Source organism: Talpa europaea, assembly GCF_964194135.1.
Source record: "Talpa europaea genome assembly, chromosome: 9".
NCBI lineage: Eukaryota > Metazoa > Chordata > Mammalia > Eulipotyphla > Talpidae > Talpa > Talpa europaea.
The window spans coordinates 80,251,853-80,275,610 of record NC_140076.1 but is presented as its reverse complement, the minus strand read 5'-3'; positions in this window follow the sequence as shown (position 1 = coordinate 80,275,610).

The following is a 23,758-nucleotide window of genomic DNA, read 5'->3' as shown; positions in this document are numbered from 1 at the left end:
CCTAGGTTATATTTCATCAACATTGGCCTAAGTATAACTGCATCCATAATGTCTGTTTATGGTAGCTCCAAAATAAGCTAGTGATGCTTCACTGTGGGTTGATCTTGAAGTTCCACTGCTGCCTTTTGATTATCTGTAAGTGGACCCATTTCTTATCCTTGTGTTGAATACAGATTCTTCATTGGAAGACCCAGGTATCTGTAGGTGGATCCCACCCTTGATGAGTTTCTGACCACAGTTCCTCAGATTGATCGTGGGTGGATATTGCCTATTCTTCACAATTTTCTGATTGAGTCTTACTGTCATTGTATTGACCTTATAGCTGGCATGCAGATGACTTGCCAAAGGTCTGTTTTAAGACTACTCAGTAGATGTTTGGTTTATATGCATAAACATTAAGGTTACAACTGTGGGGCCCTTCAACCTTTAGCAGTCAAGCAGAGTTAGCTACCCAAACCCAGCAGTGGGGAGGGAGTTTGAGAATATGGTGTGATTAGGGCTATGAGGAATTAGGAGAGAGAGGTCATTTGTGTTAAATGCTAAGATATCAAGCAATAAAAGTGACTTCTCAATTTGGCAACATGGATTTTATCCAGCTGCCTTTTTAATATTTAAGATGTAGTTGTTTATAGGCATTTCACACTTAATGACCAAAATAAAAGGGAGTCATAAAACGCACCAGGAGATGATATGATGTGACTTATCTTGCCCACGGTAATAGCAGTATGATATTTAGATAAAACTCTCTGACAATAGAGGCTGTCAATAAAGATGATCATCTTTTGGCCTACCACATCTCAGGGGTTTGCGTTGATGTAAAGACATTACTGAGAAGTCTCAGAGAAGGCACATTTCTGTCTTTTATGCTAACAGGGGACCTAAAATAAAGGGGAAAAAAGGCCACACACTCAGGAGTATTATTCCTTAGAGCACCTTCATAGATTTTCAGCTTTGTGGTGCAATTGGGTGGATTCTTTCTTACCTGGTTTACCAAAGACACGTAAAGTATGTACTGAGGACCTGACAGAGTGCTGAAATTAATGAGCATAAGCATTTCATAGCAACTGAGGTCTCTGTTCAGAAGGAGCCACCCTTTATGAGATGGTCTGATTCACTCATAATTATCTTCTGATCCACCCATATCTTGCCTTTCTGTTTATTTCCCAACTTCTTCAAGTACTCATTTCTGCTTGTACTAACAGATTCCAGATTTAGATAGATCTGTCTACTAGTGCTGTCCACAAGAAATTTTACAGAAGGATCTCATTGGCTGTCACAGGTTCTTTGTGTATGTCTATCATCCCTTATGTTTCATGGTCTAACAAATTCTTTTTTTTTTTAAATATGTATGTATGTATGTATGTATGTATTTATTTATACAAGCACTGGGTACAGTCAAAAGCGCGGGAGGGTGAGAGAATTCACCAGAGCCAGAGCGGGGAGCAGAGCAGGCAGAAGGACCGAAGCGGGCGGCAGGAGAGGTCTGCGCACCATGTGGGACCCTCCTCTGGTGGCCGGGGAGCAGCCGGGGATCGAACCGGCGCTGCAGAGGCTGTGGGCAGCTTCGCAACCCAGCACTCAACCACTGTGCCACTGGGGAGGCCCTAACAAATTCTTGATATATATATTTGCTGACGAAGTGATCCTTGAACTTATAATGGCAAGAGGGGCCTGAAATCCAAGAGAAGTAAAAAGTTTCAAAGAGTGCAAACAGCCAGAATTTCATGCCACCTGGTTGGTTATTGTGAATTCTATCTAAGTATTGACAAAACCCCTTATGAGATAATTGAATCATTATTGGTAGTCTGAGATACTCTGGTGAATGGGAAGGGAGAAAATATTGGAGGTGGAAGAGTTTAATTATATTGGCCCAACTTGAGAAGCAGTTTACTTTCCCCTTTTCTCCTGTTATCTCCCTAGAATGTCACACGTGTGCCATGCATAGTATGTCCACTCCTATAAAAACACTGCTGTATCTTTGCAGGATCTTCTCAACTTTTGGACTTTATATTTCTAAAGTTTTATGTCTCAGTGCTTTCAATTATTTCCCCACTTGAATATTTAGCTATCCCTACCGTATTAAGCCTAAGAAGTTCAAACTAAATCCATTACATTTCCCCCAGAGTATTTTTTCTCCTGTGTTTTTTTGTCACCTATAAGTTGACATCACCAGCCTTGAGTGTCTCAGGCTAGGAACCCTATAGTCATTCCTATTTTCTCTGCCTTTCTAGGCCCAGATGATAACCTCATTCTGTCCTATCAGTTCTGCCTGGACCTTGGCCTCTTCTCTGTTTGAGGTACTGTTGGTTTTGTTCCAGCTTGGCTACTTGGCATCCTGACTAGTTCCAGTAGCTTTCTAATTAGGATCTAATAAGGATATTTCTTTACCAGTACTTTTGCATTGCTGCTACATGCATTGTCCTGTAAACAAATCTTATCTTGTAATTTCCATGCTTTAAATCTCCTGGTGTCTCTCCTTTGCCAGTGGCATGAACTCAAATTTACTTGAGATTAGGCATCAATTAGCTTTTTTAGCTGTCTCTCTGATCATTTCTCTCTTGCAGGATTGTCCCTTTGAACATTATCATTTATCCTTGATCATTCCACCCTTACTCCTGAGTTAATATGTTTGCACATGCTATTTCCTTTGCCAGTTTTCTGTCTCCACTAGACAAACTCACCTCTACATAGTGTAAAGTCTGACTGAAGTGGTATCTCCTTTCTGATACTTCATGTAACTTACCCTGAGGTTTATTATTCCATTTAGTGAAATCACTTGCAAATGCATAGTGCTCTCCTATAGGTCTTGCTACATTGTTATAATTTTCAGTTCTTGGATTTTTCATGCCCCCCCCCCCACCACCACCAGTACCACATGCACCTCTCCATGCCAAGGTCTCCTTTTTGCTTATATTTAAATCATCAGGGCTCTAGGATATTTGTAGGTATTCCCCAAGAAATAATTTACGGTGGAGACACAATGTGCCTGAGAGCATTACAAGCTCTGACTCTGAGAAGCTCTGCAACTCCTGGAACCCTGTGTCTAACCTCAGATGTTTTTTTCCTCATGGATAGCTGCTTCTGAAGAACATCTGTTATTAATTAAGGAACACAATAAGGAAAATGCTGCTCTGTATCAAATACTCTCTGAAGCATAAAAAAAGATGAAAAAAGTCTGCCTACTCTTTTTTGGTAGCCATTAGCTTCTCCTTATATTTCACCTTTTTAAATTTTTTTTTCTCTTCTTCAGAGATTTTTGTCACTTAATGACTCCAGCCCCCTAGTTGGGGATTTCTGATGTGGTGATGGCTCTCAGGGCACTGGTGGTCAGGGTCTGCCCTTACAGTGGGGAGGGTTTCTGAAAGTTGCTGATTAATGGCTTGCTACATTTGTAGGGTGGTTAGCTGGTATGTCAACAGGCCAGCCATTTCTTTCTTACATGTAGTTTACTTTTTAATCAGTGACTTGAACAGTGTGAATAGATGACAAATATTTTGTATGTAAGACTAGATGCATGAAGATTTTATAGGCTGGAATAAAGTGGTATGAAAGTTTAACAGGAGTCATTTTAATAGTGATAAATGTTAAAACTCAAGCTTGGAAGCAATGTCTGTAAAAGAGATTGTGTGTGTGTGGGGGGGGGCTTAAAACCTGTCTGAAGTGTTGTGCTCAGTGGTGATTGTTGCTTAGATTTTTTTTTTAATAAGAGAATGAATCCACATTTACTTGTTTCTTTTCAATCAGTTTAAATCCTGAGGGACAAAGGAGCACATCATCCAATGGCCTAAGCAAGAAGGCGGCTCTGAAATTTAGTGTGGACCATGTCTTTGTTTCCACAGGTAACTGCTGTTTTTCAACAGGGCTATAGACATTTCACGTATGCTTAGTCTGATGTCAAACAAGTGTGAGAACAAACACAACAAATGACTGACAGAGAAAATATAGAGAAGAAACATACCAAGTTGGGGATGCAAGATGCAGTGGTCACCCAGACTCCTGTCACTCATGAAGAGGCCTGCCTGAACTAGGAATAGTTGGGTACACCAGGCATTATACTTTAGGAGGGGGAGCTCGGCCCTCAGATGTCTCACCTGCTAATGGTGGAGTTGGGAGTGCACAGGATCAAGTAACAGGAACTTGCAATTGAAGTTATAGTCCTTTTGGTATCAGAAACACCTATTTACTAATGCAAATCATCTGGCAAGTCTGGAATACAGTGTTGTTCTAGTCAGAGGGCTTGAAACCCTTTCTGCTGAACCATGATGCTGCTAAGCTACTTAAGGGAGAGCCACTGGGTCATCCAGCAGACTATTCTTTGATCTTTCATAGTAGAACAACCAGGATGACAAGGAGATTGGGAACCGTATATAATATATATGATTTGAGAAACTGGTTGTATTTAGCTTGTAGGTAAGGAAAATCATGAAAGATATAGCTGCCTTCAAATATTTGAGAGACTTGTCATGTAGAAAGGATTGAATTCAAATAGTATCATCCCGAAGAGGACTAAGGGAAATTTGGGTCAATTTTTCAAACTCTAAGAAATATATCTGGCAAATTATAAGGAACAGCTTTCTAATAGTCAGAACTATCCAAACAAGGAAAGAAATGTATTTGGAGATAGTGAGCTTTCCCGTTAGGGCAGAGAGATATTTGGAGTTGAATGTATCTTGATGATTATCTAGTCCAACTTCTTCCTCATACTATAGCCGTTAAAACTATATATTAAAACTATATTGGGAATGTGAGTTCCAAAAACAATAGCTAGTTCAGGGGAAAAAAAAGTAAGACCCATCTTTGCAATCCTAATGTGCTTGGACAGTGTAGCAGGGTGCCCTGGCAAATGGCTGTGTGGTACGGATACTGTAGAGGGCTGCCCAGAAGCAGCAGAGCATTGGGGTGAATGTCTAATAAATAGCCCTTTCAGTGTGAAAGCTTTGATTTCACGAATTAGGTAAATCTTTTTGCCTGACTTCACTTAGCTCAGCTTAGATAGTATTTTAATCACTTCAGTTCAAGAACCAGAGTAGTAACATAACTAGAAATTCATATGTTGATTAATTTTCTCACCTCATGTTATAAACAGGAAGCTAACATTTGATTCACCATGCCTCAGTTCCTTCTAACACAGTGACCTATCCTGTTCAGCTATCCTGAATTTCTCAAAATGTCATTTTACTTAGATATTTATTTATTTTTAAAAAATATTTATTTATACAAGCACTGGGTACAGTCAGAAGTGCAGGAGGGTGAGAGAATTCATCAGAGCCAGAGCGGGGAACAGAACAGGCAGACTGATGAAATACATTGCTGAGGGGAGCAGCAGGCGCGGCAGGAGAGGTCTCTCGTGCCATGTGGGACCCTCGCTGGAGGCCGGTGATCGAACCGGCACTACAGAGACTGCGGGCAGCTTCGCAGCCCAGCGCTCAAGAGCTGCACCACCAGGGGAGGCCCTACTTAAATACTTAAACAACCGAATCCTTGAATAGTAAACTGTAATCCCACCGAGAACTTATTTCTCTTCCTACTCTGACAGGCCAGTGACACATGTGTGTTTCAGTCATGTTCACTTATATGATGAGGCCAAAATTTGGTAAAGGGTGAAGGTCAGTGAACTCCCCAGAGGTACACAGAGCTCACTGATGAAAATAGTTTATGTAACTTACCTTATCCAGTGAGCCATCCTGCCTTGTTTCTGCTCATTAAACTGTAGACATAATAGCCATTCCTGTTTCAGGAACACCTCCACGATATTGGCATGGGCCAGTCATGGGTCATTTAGGGAAATGGTCTTTGAGATGCATAACAATATTGTAGGAGCCAAGGGTAGTTGCAATTTTTGTTGAGTGATTTCTCACAGAAACTGCTTGTTGCTGTTTAAGGGGGAGTGGTTTTGAAGCTGGTATTAGTGCAGGTGAAATACTTTCCTGTATTTCTCATAGCTGAGACAGTAGTCCTGTTCATCCATATATCCATGGGGCAACATCTGTTAAAAAAAATAACCCAGATTAATGTGTGTGTCTTTGGGCAGAGTGATGGCCAGACTGAATCCACACAAATTTTGAGCTTGTCTCTGGTGCTTTTGCCCTCTGCTTTCTCTAGCGTTTGTTTGTGAGGTGGTGCTCTGCTCTATAGAGATGGAAGTGGGCCTGGAGAGTTTATAAATTGGTAAAATGCTCAACCCATTCAGTTGTTTCCTTCATTGTAGCATCAATTGAAGCATAAGGGAAGATGTTTTTATCAGAAATAGCTGGAAAGAATGGAAAATGAGGGTCTCCCCGGTGGTGCAGCGGTTTAGCGCTGGATTGCGAAGCTGCCCACAGCCTCTGCAGTGTCGGTTCGATCCCCGGCTGCTCCTGGCCACCAGAGGAGAGTCCCACATGGTGCGCAGACCTCTCCTGCCACCCACTGCTCCCCTCAGCAGTGTACTTCGTCCTCTGCCTGCTCTGCTCTCCGCTCTGGCTCTGGTGAATTCTCTCACCCTCCTGCTCTTCTGACTGTACCCAGTGCTTTTATAAATAAATAAATAAATAAATCTTTAAAAAAAATGGAAAATGAATACTTTGGGAGGAAATCTCTGTGATTACATATCAGACAGCTTCAAGTGGAAAGAATCATGAAGAACAGAAACTTGTTAAGCACTCTCCCTGTATCCCAAATCTCAGGAGAGCCGTGTTCTGGAGCAATAAATTTTTGTTCTGCATGGCTGAAAGTTCAATCTAGGAGGAGAATCTCGATGTGCAGAGGTCATCAATTCATTCATCAACTGTTTTTCAGCGCCTACCACATGCCCTTCCTTAGTCTTTGGGTTATAAAGATGAAGAACACATGGTCCCTGCCCTCAAGGAGTTTATCATCTAATGCATGGTATAGATGTGTAACATCTGTTTAGAATAAGATGTGATTATTATTATTAAGGTATTCACAAATTACCCTGGAATGACAGATGAGGGAGTAACTCATTATTCCTCAGAAAGGTCAAGGAATGTTTCCTAAGAGGGTGACACATGAGCAAGACCTTGCATTTGCTAGATTCTTTCATTCCCTACTGTGCTTTCCACACCTTGCCCAACACTGGCCATAGAGCAGCGGTGGAAATGTGATGTTGATGTCTCGGGTTTAGAGACATTGATCCTTAAATAATTCCTGCAAAAGACTTGTCTTAGTTGAATGGGGATCCTTTAATTTTGCTTCACTTTTCATTGCTGGCAGTCCCCACACTGATTACTCCTTACAGGAATTTTCACACTTTGGACTTAGGTTTCCTAGCCCCCTCTTGCTTACCTCTTGATAGTTTATTGTTTTCTCATCTGTCATCTTCTGTCACTCTTCACCCAGCCCACCTTGTGGGTTGTATCAAATGTTTCATCCCTAATCCTCACTATTATTGATGTCTCTTTGCACAAGAATCTCTGTGTACCTCACTGCTCTTCCCCAGGTTTGGTGTAATTAGTCTGAGACCTGGAATAGGCTGAGTGATGAAGGGCTTGTTTGTGGAGAGAAGAAAGAATCATCAGCTTATTATTTGTCATTTCCTGCCCAGCTGTACCTTGGGGAAGGATATTCAAGTGGTAGAAGATAATAAAAATAGTCTGAAAAAGTATTCAGAGCAGTGAACTTCTATTTGACCAAAATAATCACTGAGATACAATTCCAGATGTCCTTCAAGTATATAGCCTTATGTGACAAATCGGGTACTTTTATGTCAAAGCAACAAATTCCCAAAGCAATGTTAATCTTGTGATGAAGGCTGCTCAGTCTCCATAAGCATTTTAACTTTTTTTTTTTAATCAACGTGTCTAAGTAGTGAATTGCTTTAACAGTCTCCTGTAGTTTTCCAAGGGATTTATCTCTATTTTGGGATTTGCTAAACAACTTGGAGCAAAATCTCTTTAAATTGGATAAGACATTTTTAGGGGCATCCCTGTTGGTAGGACGCATGCCAGAGAAATAATGTGACACCAGATCCTGTGGCTCCTTATTACTTCAGGATGAATTCCCTTCCCTCCTGGGGTACCTCTTAAGGGGCTTAGGGCAGTATTTGCTCTTTTCCTTTCTTCAAAACATTTAATCCACATGTCCACTTTTTATCCTTTCTTGCTTAGGAACCATTAATGCTTATGTGCAGTACTCCTATCACTCAAAATAATTCCATGCTGAATTATATGTAATTCATATGTAGTATGACTATATTTCAATTAGTATTTTTATTTTCCTTATGCAATTCCTATTTTTAAAAAAAAATCATTTTGAGGAGAGCTTATGTGATGGCATTGACTTAACATGCCTAATGCCACATTGATGCCCTTACTAAGTAGACAAAGCCACAAACCAAGCTGGAACAATGTCAACTGTGAAGGCTTTGGAGTCTGGTCCAGCTGACAAGTTACTTGGCCTCTCTTAAGTCTGTTCCCCCATCGTCAAAGTGAGGATAAATGCCCGTCATAAAGGGCTGTTGAGTATATTAAATACGTTAATTATGTCTATTATCTGGCACACTGCCTAGTATTTTAGTTATATTAAAATTAATAGCTATTATTATATAATTATCAGTGTTTAGTTGTTCATCTAATGCTGGCTGTCTTCATTGGGTAAACTTACATACTTGTAGGAGAGGATCTGAGCATGTAAATGTCTTTCAAGAACTTTTCCTTTTAGGAGGTATTTCCCTGGAGACTTCATGAAAAATGATGTGGTGGGTGCAGGGTGATCTGGGTCCTGCCCAACCTGCCTTTCTGAGCTTTAGGAAATCACAGTAGCTTTTCATATCTCTTAGAGTACAACTTTAGGGAAATTGTGACTGTGAGTAGAGTTCCTCTAAATAGTGCTTTTTGTTTTCTTCTGTGTTTTCAGACTATATGAAAGAAGATCTTTCTGGAAAAACATAGCACAAGAGTGGAAGAGGAGAATAGTATTAGAGGAATGAGAAGGTAGTGGGGGCTGGTCATGCAATTAAATAGTTAAAAACCAAAAAATTGTATTTATTCATTGCTTTTGTCCTTGAATTTAGATGTTCTGTGTTATATGCTCTCTTGCTTCTAAATGAAAGGTGCTTTGCCATCTAAAGTCATTATGTGGGAAACACAGCTAGATATATGGGCTATGGTTTTGGTGGCCTACTTTTTTTTTTTTTAAGATTTATTTATTTATTTATTTATACAAGCACTGGGTACAGTCAGAAGTGCAGGAGGGTGAGAGAATTCATCAGAGCCAGAGCGGGGAACAGAACAGGCAGACTGACGAAATACACTGCTGAGGGGAGCAGCGGGCGATAGGAGAGGTCTGCGTGCCATCCGGCACTGCAGAGGCTGCAGGCAGCTTCGCAACCCAGCACTCAACTGCTGCGCCACTGGGTAGGCCCCTTGGCGGCTACTTATAGGAACCTTCTAGCAGGAAGATTGTGTCCATGGGACCTGTCTTCTCCTGACCCAGTTCTCATCTATGATCTGTAGGCTGCTCTGTTCTTGGACCTCTGATCTCCCTTCCTTTCTGGTTCTTGTCTCTGATTATTTTCTCCCTCTTCTTCTCAAGACCCTCAGATGTCAGGGCTCTCAAACCCAATTTTCTGTTATTTTTGTCCTAAGCTCTCCCACCTTCCAGGAGTGTCCTCCTTTGCCAAGAGTTTTTAGTGATCCTGCTGGGTTAAATTTATTATGTACCTCAAACCTCCTGGCATCTTGAATTCTTCAGTATTCAGGCAGGGCACTGAGGTCTTATCTTGAGATGGTGGAACTGAAGACTGCATTAAGAAGTAATTATCAAAAGCTCAAATGGCTAGAGGATGTCTAAGAGAGGGAACTGTGGGGAAGATTATCAGTTAGCCTTTGATGGGCATGAACAGTAGGGCAGAGAGAGAGAAGTAATGAAGTAAAAAAAGTGCTCTTTTTTCCCTTTTATTAATTTTTTGCATTGTTCATTTTGTACAGTATTTGATTTCTCTCCTTGGGTGTAGTCCCTGTAAATAGCCCCCTACCACATCACCTGTGAACCATCACCATGGTCCCTTGTGCTCTCCCCCTCCTCCCCATTTTGATCCCATTTCCACTTTCTCCCCCTGCTTTAAGCCTCAGATCTATAGTTGCCAACTAATTTGTCTTTTTTTTTTTTGACCCTTTGTTTGGTTTCCCTATATTCCTTCTATTAAGTTACATAATCCCATGTTTTTCTTTTTCTTTCTGACTTATTTCACTGAGCAGATTCCTTTCCAGCTCCATCCATATTGGCGTGAATGACATGAGTTAATCTTTTTTGATTGCTGAGTAGTATTCCATTGTGTATATATGCACCACATTTTCTTGATTCAATCATCTGGTTTTGAGCGTTTAGGTTGTTTCCATATTTTAGCTATTGTAAGTAGTGCTGCATTAAACATAGGAGTGCAGGTTTCCATTTGAATTAATGTTTTTGTATCCTTTGGGTATATTCCTAGAAATGGAAATGCCGGGTCATGTGGTAGATCCATTTTTAGTAATTTGAGAGTCTTCCACACAGCTTTCCCTAGTGGTTGGACCAGTTTGCATTCCTACCATCAATGTAAGAGGGTTCCTTTTTCTCTACATCCTCACTAGCATTTGTTGTCAATTTTTTTAATGTGAGTCATCCTTACTGGTGTGAGGTGGTATCTCATTGTGGTTTTGATGCATTTTCCTGTTTATAAGTGATGTTGGTTGCCTGTATTCTTTTAGAGAAGTATCTTTTTAGCTCTTCTGCACATCTTTGACTGGGTTGTTTACTTGTTTTTGTTGAGTTGTGTAAGCTCTTTGTAGATCTTTGATATAAGTCCCTTATCAGTTGTATGAAGTGCACATATTTTCTCCCAACCTGCTGGGTTATTGTTTCTTTTGCTGTACTAAAGTCAATTTGATGTAGTCCCACCTGTTTATCAAAAAGTGCTCTTTTTTAACCTCCTGTTCTTATCCTAATCTCCTGCCCTATCTCATGAGCATTTTAATGGGCATTATATACATACATACATACATACATACATACATACATATGTATGTATATATATATAGAGGCGCGGGAGAGAGACAGAGACAAAAAGAGACAGAGAGAAGAGTACACAAACTATAAGTATACAAATGAATTCTCTCAAACTGAACTTCCATGTAATTGACATCCAGATTAAGATAGAGAACATTACCAACACCTCCAGATAACCCTTAATTATATCCTTTTCCAGATTCTCCTGATTTCTGAGGAGTATACATTATCTAACTTCTAACACCATAGGTTAATCTTACCCATTTTTATGCTTTATATAAAAGAAATCGTACATAGCTGCATCCCTATATTCATGGCAGCATTATTTATTATAGCCAAGATACAGAAACAATCTTTAAGTTCACATTGATGGATGAGTAAATAAGAAGATGTGGTAATATATACTATGCAGCTATAAGAAAAGATGAATTGGATTGTCCCAGAAGGGACATGGAGGAGATTCATAATTTAGTGATAAAAAGGTGGGTGGAGAGAGTTGCTTGGAGGCTGTGGTTGGGGTGGGAGACAACTGTACAAACTAGCATTGCCACTTGGTCAGTGACCCCTAGAAGGGAAATGCTGAACTGCATGAAGGCACACGCTCTGGACCTAGGAGAAATACATGCAGAGGATCTGGGATGCTCTCAGTCGGCCAAGTTACCAGTGAAAGGAACTAGGACAGTGGACTTAGCTTTGTTCTCCTCACCCCCATACACACACACACACACACACACACACACACACACACACACACTTTGGAATTGGTCCTGACCTTGTGAGACTCAGTGGAAACACAAGGATATAGAAGTTTCTTGGATCTAGAATACCAGAGAGAAGGACTATCAGTGATGCCACGAATATGAACTTAACCTCTTCCCCCTCCAAAGCATTAACACCAGATGTGTGACCCTTTAAGCCCCTCCCTCAACTCTTGACTTAGCTAGAAGCAACATCAGGTCTCAGATCCACAGAAACTGGAAAAGCCAAACATCCAGAATCATATACAAACCACAGCGCCATCTGCTGGAAAGGTGGAAGTAGTTCAGATCTCTTAAGACTAAAACAGCAAGATGGGCAGACAAAAAAAAAAACACCACCTGGCAACTGGAGGCCTTAATGAAATATGGCAGTTAAAGGAAATAACGACTTTCCAAAACCCAAACACAAAGATACAGAAGATTTTTATCTTCCTGTCAGATAGAGAATTTGAAATTGCCATGATAAAGAAATTCAAAGAAATGAAAGATAATGCTGAAAATCAAGTTAAAGGTACAGACATATGTTAAAGGAATACAAATTGGGAAAGAAGAATAAAACAATAACTATTCACAGATGGCACAACAATATGCACAGAAAACCCTAGAATTATCACTAAAAAACTATTTGAAACAATAAATCTGCATAGTAAAGTGGAAGCTAACAAAATCAACTTACAAAAATCAGTTGTTCTCGTATATGCAAACACTGAGCTAGAAGTGAAAGAAATCTATAAAACAATTCCATTTATACCATGTCACCATACCTAGGTGTATACTTAACAAAGGAGATGAAAATCACTTTAAGATGTTTTTAAAAGTGAAAGAAGACACAAAGAAATGGAAAGATATTCCATGTCATCAATTGGAAGAGGTAAAATGGTTAAAATGGTCATTTTACCAAAAGTAATGTAATACAGAGTCAATGTAATTTTAAGTTTTAATGGAATTCTTCAAAGAAATAGAACAAACATTATTGAAAATCACATAGAGCCACATAAGATCCTGAAGACCCAAACAATCCAGGTAAAAAAGAAAAATAATGGTAGTATCATACTCCGAGACTTCAAAGTATGCTGCAAAGCTATAATAATTATAACAGTATGGCACTGGAATAAAGTTAGACACGCAGACTAATGCAATAGGATTGACAACCTAGGAATAAAACTACACTTACATGTACAGTTAGTCTAAGACAAAGGAGCCAAGAGTATAAAATTGGGAAAGTCTGTTTAATAAATGGTGTTAGGAAACTGGACAGCCACATACAAAATAATGGAACAAGATCACCACCTCATTCCATATATAATAATTAACTCAAAATAGATTAAAGGCCTGGAGGTAAGACCTGAAACCATAAGGTACATAGAAGAAAATAAATACTTCAAAAGCATTGGGATGCCTTTATGAACTAATTATCATGGCAAGAGAAGCAAAAGAGAATTTAAACAAATGAGACTATATCAAATGGAAAAGCTTCTGCACAGTGAAAGAAACTGTCATTAAAATGAGGCATTTTAATGGGAGAAAATATTTTCATATTCTACTTCTGACAAGGGACTGATATTCAAAATTTACAAAGAACTCATAAAACTCAACAAAAAGAAAACAACCAAATCAAAAATGGGCAGGTTAGCTAAATAGATATTTCTCCAAGAAAGATGTACAGATGACCAACAGGCCAACATGAAAAAAATGCTCTTTATCACTTAAAATCAGGAAAATGCAAATAAAAACCACGAGATAAAGTCTCACACCTGTGAAAATGGCCTATATCAAAAAGACCAGAAACAAGTGTTGGTGAAGATGTGGAGAAAAATGAACTCCTGTAAACTGTCGGTGGAATTGTAGACTGGTGCAGCCTCTATGGAAAACAGTATGGAGGTTTCGAAAATATTAAAAATAGGTCTACCATATAATCCAGCAATTCTACCCCTAGACATCTTCCCAAAGAATGCAAAAACACTAATTAGAGGAATTATATTCACTCCTATGTTCTTCACAGTACTATTTATAATAGTTATGGAAACAACCTAAGTATCCAAGGACAACTTAGGAAACAACTAAACGTCCAAGGACAGATGAGTAGATTAGGAAGTTATGGTATGCATACACAATGGACTGCTACTCATAAAAAAAGATCAACTCTTGCTATTTGCAACAATATAGATGGAACTGGAGTGCATTATGCTAGGTGAAATAGGTCAGAAGAAAGACAAATACTGGATGGTTTCACTTATATGTAGAATATAGGGAAACCATGAAAAGGGCAGGCACAATCAAACCAATAACAAACTCCAGAAGATTGACTAGGATTGAAGCTACCAGAGGGACAGGGTGGAACCAGGGCGGGAAAGGATCCAAATGGACTATGGTGGAGGACTGCAGGTACCTTTGTGCTGGGTATAATGTTGGAACATACATTTGGAGAGGTGGAATCCTATAACTGTGAATCATATATAAACCAAAGTTACCTCAATAGAAAATATATAGAAAATGAAATCTTCCTATTTGTGACAATAAATGGATGAACCTTGAAGGTATGCTTAGTAAAATAAATCAGAATGAGAAAGACAAATATTTCATTCATGTGGAATATAAAGAAACAAAGCAAACAAACAAATAAAACTAAAACAAACTTTTAGAAACTGGTAACAGATTGGTGGCTACCAAAGTGGGAGAGAATTGGGGGTTGGTAAAAAGAGTAAATTGTGTGGTGGTGGACAGAAACTAGACTTTCGATGGTGCTAATGACATAGTGTATATTGATGTTGAATTTTAATACTGTGCACCTGAAACATAAAATGTTGTAAACTATTATCTCAATAAGAATTTATTTTTAAAAATGAATCATATAGTACTTTTATATCTGTCTTCTTTCACTTAACACCCATGCTTGTGTTTGTAGCTGTAGTTATGCATTATTGTTCTAGTCTATTGCAGTATATGAATGCATTATAAACTATATATTCTTTCTACTGTGTATGAAATATTGGGTAGCTTCCAATTTTTGACTATTTTATATAGTCAACCTATGTATATTCTTGTGCTTGTCTTTTGGTTAACATACATATGCATATCTGTTTCTTCCTAGTTTGTTGAGAGTTTTTAATCACAGTTGGGGATTGAATTTTGTTACAACAATAAGTGCTCATTTAGTTATTAGCAAATGCCCTATTAAATTTCAAAAAATATGTGGAAAATATGAGGCTAAGTCAGAGAAGCAATGTCACAGCATTAACTATTGATTGTTTATTGTAAATATGCTTGCAATGCAGTCATTTGAACTCATGGTCTCATAGGTCATTTCAGTAAGTTCAAGAGTTTCTGAGTTCTGAAGACAGACAAGTGAGACAACCTGTATTCCTGACTTAGAATCTCCTCCCCATTCATGTGTCATATTGGAATGCAATATTACATAGTATATGGAAAACAAACCTTGGAATTTTACTGCCTGGGATTAAAATCTAGCCCCATCCTTATTTCCTATTGGTTCCTATGTGACCTTGGACAAGTCAATTACTTTATTATGTTTTAATTCACTCATCTCTAAAATATGGATAGTAATAGTACCTACCTCAATGATAGTATGAGGATTAAATGAGTTAATCCATGTACAATCCCCAGCAGAATGCTTGGCATATAGTAAGCAATTAATGTATCACACAGAACTGTAATGGATTGTGCTATAAGGTGTTACAGTTGCAGTTTCTAGACTCCAGAACTGGAAATCTAAGCCCGTGGCTTCAACTCTTTGGATAATTGTGAATAGCTTTGTAAGATTAATTTACAGCACTGAAAAAGTCAGAAATTTTAGCTTGGAGATGAAAAAAACTTTTGGCTGAATCTCAAATGAAACAAGTGTCTGAGCAATCCCTACTACTTGGCAAATGGTAGATAGATAAACAAGAGTTTGACCACATTTTTTCTCTCATTTTCCCACAATTTTCAACCAAGTAGTACAGATACTTATAAAATATCTAATATCAAAGAATAAAATTACATTTTAGAAAGGGTAATTAATTTCTCTTTGGAGTTGATTGGCGTTTGCATAGATGAAATACTTGTTTATGAAATAAACATAGTTAGCTTCCCCTCCTTACCATTTTACTGGAATCAACAGACCTAATTTTTTTTCTAGCATTCTTTTAAACTCAGAATTTGAAAGTCTTTCTGTGTTTATATCCTCTATTAAGAATGCCAACTAGTGCTAATAGAAGAAAATAGAAATGATTTACTAAAATAGGCTAACAGTTGGTTTCATTTGACACTCAGCCAAAAGTTTTCTTCATCACCAACCTAAAATTTCTGACTTTCAGTACTGTAAAATTAATCTTCCAAAGCTATTCACAAAAATTTAAGGTTTTAATAGGCTCATGTTGACCAAAACTTGGTGACTTAATACTTCCCTGTTTTTACTTTATTTTTTGGTCTTCTATAAATCCCTGGTTCATCACCTCTTTTTCCCCTTTTTCATTTATTATGAAGAAATGTTCTTGTCACAGTGAATGATCAGAGATAGATTCAGATCTTTTTCCTCAACAACCCCTGACTGAGTAAAGTTGACTCATATCCTTTGGGTTCCAGTCTGAGCCCTTTTCTTCTCCATTCCCAGAAGCAATAGAGCCAGTTTCATGCTATTCTCTCCCGAACCTGAAAGAGCATGGGCTTGACTTCCAACAAGTGCTAAACTTGATTTCACTTACTCTGTTCTTCGAGTGACCTGGCCAGACCCTTCTATGTTCCCTCCAGTGACTTGTTCCTTCCACTCTTCTGAGTCTTGGAAATACGAGCCTGGTGAGCAGAGAATACCGTCACACACAGCTTTGGTGGGGACCTTGGCTTTGCCTGTCTTTTGAAATCCAGCTACATGTTTTATACAAGTCATGGGTGTATCTCACTCTCTGTATGGACTTGTTCCCTGAACTCAGCACAATGCCCTGGGGATGGCAAACTCTGTAAGCACTTTCTGCTCTGTGGGATTCTAAAGTAAATCTAGGGTCTTTACTGTCAAAGGTTTCATTGCCTCTTCCCCAGTTGGCTGTGTTCCAACTCAGGAGTTGATGATCTGGAACCTACAGTTTACTCTTTTATCTTTGCAGCACCTTGACAGTATGAGGTGTGGCGTGGAGCAGAACTGATTTTTGTTACAGTGGAATTTGCATATTCATCCAACAAATATTTAATAGCTAATACAGTTCACTTTTCCTTAACTGCACATATTTGAAATAAGTGCTATGTGTTTGCATCACAGTCTTGGTTTTGTTGCATGGTAAAATTCTGATTGGTTTGCTTTATGATTTGTCTAGTTTAGTAGGTATATGGGTAGGGAAATTTTGTAATGTCACCTGACTCTGCTGTTTTACCTGAAAGAATATCCTTTTTACACCTTACTCTTAATTCTTTTTCTCAAACTCTCCTGGCCAGGTCACCTACAGTGTCTCCTTTTTTCCCAGAAGAGGGGGGGTACTGCAGCTTCGTGACCACTAGAGGGTGTTCTGGGATGGTCAGTTGACCAAGCAATACCACACAGATTTCTTGCCTCCTAGGTGTTTTCTCTTCTCTCCATGGATAGTGTTCTGGTTATTGCTACATAACAAACTACTTCAAAATTTAATGGTTTAAAACTGCAGTCATTTTGTTTCTGGGTTTTGGAGTTCCTCAGTCCTGACTATGAACATAAAAGTATTCAAAGCCACATGTAGGCAAAGCAAAGCAAAGTTTATTTATAGGCAGTGCACCTGGGAAGAGGTCTGGATAGGCAGAGTTCAGGCATGAACAACTGTAACAAAAGGCAGGGAACTCCTGGCTTAAATGAGGTGCAGGAGGCTGCTTACTCCATCTCTTCCTGGGGTGTACTGTGCACATGCTCCTGGGGTGTCAGTTTATTGGTCCAGGCAGGAGTTTATAAGTCACTCCCTCTTCTACTGTGCTCTCGGGGTGTGTGTGTGTGTGTGTGTGTGTGTGTGTGTGTGTGTTCCCATCTTTATCTAACAAATATTTAATACTTTATACAGTTCACTTTTCCTTAACTACAGGTATTTGAAATTAGTGTTATGTGTTTGCATCATAGTCTTGGTTTTATTGCATGGTAAAATTTTTATTGGTTTATAGTATATATTAACCCTGGCAGCAGATTAGGGTGGGGGGGGTCTTTTGCTGCTTCCATTCCTTCGACTTTAATCAGTCTGCCTGAAGGTTGCAGTGGGGGGGCAACCTTTCTCAAAACCCCTTGGGCTTTCTTGGCTCTCCCCAGGTCTTATTGGCTCTGGCAAATGTTTCCTGGGGTCCTGGGTATATTGGCCATTAATTTTTCTTTAGGCATCTCCCTCCCTGCTCTAACTGCCTAACAGTTTTATTGTGTTTCAGGATTTTGTGGGCCAGGAATTTGGGCATAGCTCATGGAGGCAGTATTTCCATGTATGTTGGCTGGAGTCACTCTGGTGTATGCCTGTGGGCTGGCTGGGTTCTAAGATGCCTTCACTTATATAGAGCTCTAGCATGCTGGCCCTCCATGTAGTCTGTACAGCAGGATAGTCAGGGTGTTTACACTGTGGCTCATTATATCAAGAAGTTATGGAAATAAATGAACAATCACATGAGAGCAAAGACTATTTATTCTGAATTTGCTATAGTGAGGGAGTCAGCCACAGTCAATTGCATTTTGGCAGAGGTTCAAAGGCAGATTGAAGAGTGGGAAAGGTTATAGTGGAAAAAGGGAAAGCTTTGAGTGTACCGCATCTGGAGACTCTTAGTGGGGGGAGAGTGGACTACAGGACTACAGGCAAGGTAACTAGAAGTGGGGCATCCTGTATGGTTGATTTAACTTTGATTTCATATGGTTGAGAGCAGAAACAAAACTGAGGGGTGCCCTCAGTTATTAATCAAGCCTTGCTCATTTGGACTGATTGTTACAGAAGGTATTTAGCTTTCTGGCTTGCTATTAGAAATTATAGTATGACTTCTTATAACAGATTAGCTTCCTGGTGGTTTATGGTAGATAAGGGGTTTTGTGGAATAAGCAGGTTTCTGCAGGTATCCGAGGGTTCTGCTATTATATAGGGTCTGACTATTGTCTTTTTGTGTGTTCAGTCTCCTAGGACCAAGGCAGAAACTCCCAGTCTTTTTAACATTCTTAAAGACAAGGCCTGGAAATGGTATGGGTCACTTCCACTTTAACTCAGTCGGCCCAATGAATCATAGGACTACCCAGGTTCAAGGAGAGGGGAAATGGTTCCATCTCTCTCTCTTTTTAAAAAAGATTTATTTATTTATGCGTACAACAACTGGGGTACAGGCCAGGTGCAGGGGATTAGAGGATTCACTAGAGACAGAGTGGAAACAGAGCAGGCAGAGTGACTGAAACACACTGCTGAGGGGAGCAGTAGGCGACAGGAGAGGTCTGCCGGGCCATGTGGGTCAGCTCCCTGACGGGGGATCGAACTCATGCTGTTATGGCTGTGGATAGCTTCATAGTGCTGCGAGTTAACCCCTTGCGCCACCAGGGAGGCCCTGGTTCTGTCTCCTGATGTGTGAGAAGTGTCAAAGAATTATAGCCACTTAAATCTGCTGCAGGGAATATGCAATTTCCCCCTGGAAGTACAGATTTTATTTTTTTTTTTTAAGTTCTGAAAATGGTTTAGTGTTCTTTTTTTCTTCTCCTTTTCATTTCTATCATATCACCACATCCCTTATGATTCCTTTGACATTTTCTTCCTCTCCCCTCCCTCTTACTCTCAGAAACCTTACTTTGTTTGTTAGTGTCTGCTAAATTTACAAGTATTTGGCTTTGTTGAATAGTCTCCTAAGTTCCAGTACTTACCTGTGTCATTCACACTTGTTTTACTACTATGCATAATTCCCTCAAACTCCTTCCATTTTGCCGTAAATGGAACATTTTGTCTTTCTTATGGGGGACTAGTACTCTGTTGTGTGGATATGCTACGTCTTCTTGACCCAACCCTCTTATTAGTGGGCACTTAGTTTGTTTCCATTACCTAGCTAATGTAAATCATGCTTCAGTAAACATTGTGGAACATACCTTTTTTGAGACAATTTCATGTTCTTTGAGTAGATGTCCAGAAGTGGGATTTCTGGGTCATAAGGTATTTCCATTTTTAGATTTTTAAGGTAAAGCTAGATTGTTTTCCAAAATGGTGTACCAGTTTACACTTCTACCAACAGTGTAATAGGGTTCCTCTTTTCCATCTCCTCTCTAGCACTTGTTGCTGGGAGTCTTTTTAGTATGTGCCATTCTTAGGAGTTTGAGATGGTATTTCATTGTGATTTTGACCCTCATGAGAAGTGATAATATTTTACCATGTATCTGTTGTCCTTCTGGATATCCTCTGGTGAATTGTCTGTTACGTTTGCTGCTCATTTATTGGATTGTTATAGTTATTTTCTTTCTCTAGTTACTTTTCTTTTGATAATTCTTCCTAAAAAACTTAATTGACAAGGTTAATTCATCTTCTGTAGCTGGCACATTATGCACTCTGTTCCAGGAAGATAACCAGGGATACAAATAAAAGTTCAGCTTAAAAAAAAAAAAAAAGAGCTCTATCTGCTCTTATCCATATGAGCTTTGTGACTAGGGAGAATTTCATGAATTTTTTAATCTTTTAATTTAATTTAAGACCTGGAAAACTGGCTAGTTCAGCAACTTGTTTTCAGTTTTCTCCCTCTAAATCTGATGTGATTTCTCCTCCTACATCCTGCTGTGGCTTTTTATCCGTCTGGCTATCTCAGAACACATGAGGAACACATGAACATCCAGAAGGGGAAAATGGATTTTAAGCCTCTTTACACCATCATTGACACCTGTTTCAGTGATGACACCTCCTGTTTCATTGCCCCTGCTGTGTAATTGTTGTCCCAGTTCACTCTTGACTGGTTTCAATTTCTCCTGTGACTGTGTAGTGAAATGGGGCTTGGTAGTGGTGAAGGGAGCTTCAGTGTGTTTTAGGCACATATGTGTATTCCTAAGGGTGTCAGGCTGGTGGATCATCTAAATAAATGAGGCTGCTTTCAGCAGAGGGGAGACATGGGCCATGAGTCTGCGTGGACAGGCTGGTATATGTTCAGCCATTAGGTGGCAGTCTTACTTTTCATTATTGCTGATTCCTGTCAGGAGATGCAAATCTGCAGATACCTTATCTTAACAATTTTGAAAAAAGGTTAGCCCTCTATGTTTCATGTGGAATCATCCAACTAAATTGGATTCAGAAAACTTGAGCTCATATACTGCAAGCTAAGTAAAACAAATCTGTAGGCTACATTTGGCCTTTTGGTGACTAGTTTAAAACCTCTGGTTGGGATGTGATTCATCTTTAAAACTGTTACTGTTTTAAGTAAAGCATATTAGTCTAGTAAGGTATTGTTTTCCCACCTCAAACATGCTCTGTTGACTTGGAAATCTGAGCCTGAAATATGGCAGACCTTCGAAGACTTTCCTTGTTGTATAATCACGGTATTCAGTCTACCTCACCTGACTTCTGTGATACTTTATCTCAATCATGTCTCTGACATTCAGTGCTACTTTGCTCTTACTGACTCCTAAGAAAATTTTTGCCTAGCTATTACAATGGACACTTAGTCTTCTTGCCACTGATGTTATCTCCTTCCTGTCTTGCCACCAAAATGATCTTTTAAAATGTAACTTTCATCATGAAACTTTTTTTAAATGGTATTTTTTAAAGATTTATTTATTAATGTATACAAGACCTGGGGTACAGGCCAGATGCTTGGGAGGGTGAAAGGATTCACCAGAAACAGAGTGGGGAACAGAACAGGCAGACTGATGAAATACACTGTGGAGGGGAGCAGTGGGTGAGACAGGAGAGGTCTGTCACGCTATGTGGGATTCTCGCCTGCTGGCCAGGATCGAACTGGCTCTGCAGGGGCTGCGGACAGCTTCTCAGCCCATCGCTCAACCACTTGTGCCACCAGGGGAGGCCCTCATCATGAAACTTCTTGCATAAGACCCTTTGTTGTTTATTCCTATTAGATGATATATCCTTTAAATATGGTTCCTGTATTTCCAGAATCATCTTATGCCATGCCCTTCATATTCATCTTATATCTTAGCTACGATTAACTCTCAGTCTCTTAGGCACAACTTTTGGTTTTTATTTATATTTGGATATAAAACTGAGCAAATATGGGGGAAAAGGAAAGACCTGGTTGATGGGTTCTTACCTGCACACTGCATGACTCAAAAGCAGACATATGGGAAGGAAAAATAACAGGGTTTATTAATAGGGAGTGAGCGAAGGGAGAGAGTTGAGGGACAAAGGGATTTATAGCCTGGCATATAGCAATGTTGTCTGCCCTACCCTAGATAGTGCTGTTGTTCAGAGTTTGGGGCCAAACAGACAAACTGGCAGCTTGGCTCTCTGAGGAGGTGGAGGAAGAGACTGGTTGTACTTGGAGAGGGCTGGGCTGTTGAGGCCCTGGGGCAAGTGTTGGGAGCCAGCAGTGTGAAGCATAGCTGGCTGCAAGATACTGAGGCAAATGTGAAGCTAGGGCTGCACACATGTTGGGGCTAAGGGGGAGGAGTCTAGGTGGCTCTTTGGAGAGAAAACTGAAGAGCCGCAAGACCTGGCATTGACCTCCAGCTGGCCTCAGTTTCCCTCAGCCAATACAAGGAAACAGAGTTTGAGGAAAAGGAAAGTGGTTTAATTTGTCGACAAATGAGGAGGGCAGCAGGCTCATGTCAGAAAGACAACTGTCCTGCTCTTTGGCAGAGTGCAGGGATATTTAAACAAAGGGAAAAAAGGGGGAAGATGGGCAAGGGTATGCAAAGGGGAAGGGGAAGGGATCTTTGGGGAGACAGGTGGGCGCCAGCTTGCTTTTTTTCCAACTCTTTGGAATGCAAGAAGACAAACCTGTCAAACAAGGGTGGGGGATTGCAAGAAATACTGGAAAGACAAAGTTGTTAATGCTTATCTGAGAGACTGGTCATAAAGAAGGCAAACTTGTCAAATAAGGGGGAAATTGCAAGCGATGAGGGAAGACAAACTTGTTCATTCTTATCTGAGAGACTAGTCCTTTGTAACTGCATCAGCTGTGCTAATTTTAAACTCCCATGGCTGCTTCCACCCAGCACACCTTTTCTAGCAGTCCCCTCTCTCAGGACACCGGACACCTGACTTGGGACCATGGTGTTGTACTGCCCCTTGGGGTAGTGTCTAGACATCAGGGGGTAGAGTTAGGTCCTTAATCCTGGCAGGAAAATAGCTGGGATAGACCAGGGGGCTCAACCTGGTTACTTTGCTGAGGTGCACAGTGTCCTCTGCCTCACACTGCCCAGAGGTGGGTGCATTTGAGCATAGAGAGAGGGAGGGAGGGTGCATTGGGCTGTTCCTCCAACAGATTTGGTACAAATAATTAATTCCCCTGGAATACTGTCCTTCAAAAGTTAACTTGGCACATTTCCAGCCATCTGTAGAAATTTAGACATTTTATCTAAACCAGTTCTTCCTTACCACTAAATGCAATTAGCTAGCACCCTTACAGGATGATAGCTGATTTCTACTACCTCTGCACATTACTAATACCTTTTTTTAATACTACTTGTCAGTATTTGTCTTTCTTTCATGGTTGGTGAAATGTTAGAAGATGGGTCTGTCCTTCTCATCTTTGTTACTACAACATCTAGTAAAGAGTCTGACAATAAAATGATCAATAATTTCCTTGAGTCTTTCTAATGAATAATGTTTATCAGGAGCCAGAGAACAAACACATTATCTGGATTCTAATCAGTCTTTTTGTAAACAACCTGACCAGTCTTTCACTGGTTACCCATAAAGTCAAACTCTAAACCACAAGAAAGTCTTTTAACAAAGGAGTTTTTTTTGAGGTGGCCACCAAGAGAGTCAGCAGTGCTAATACCCTAAAGAAGTCTGCTGTAGTTATAACAGGGTGGAAGAAAGGAAGGTGGGCAAGTTCTGGAAGTGAAGAGAGGCTGCTTTTGTAGGCATCATAAATTATTGGATTCATCTTCTCCAGCAGAGAGTTTT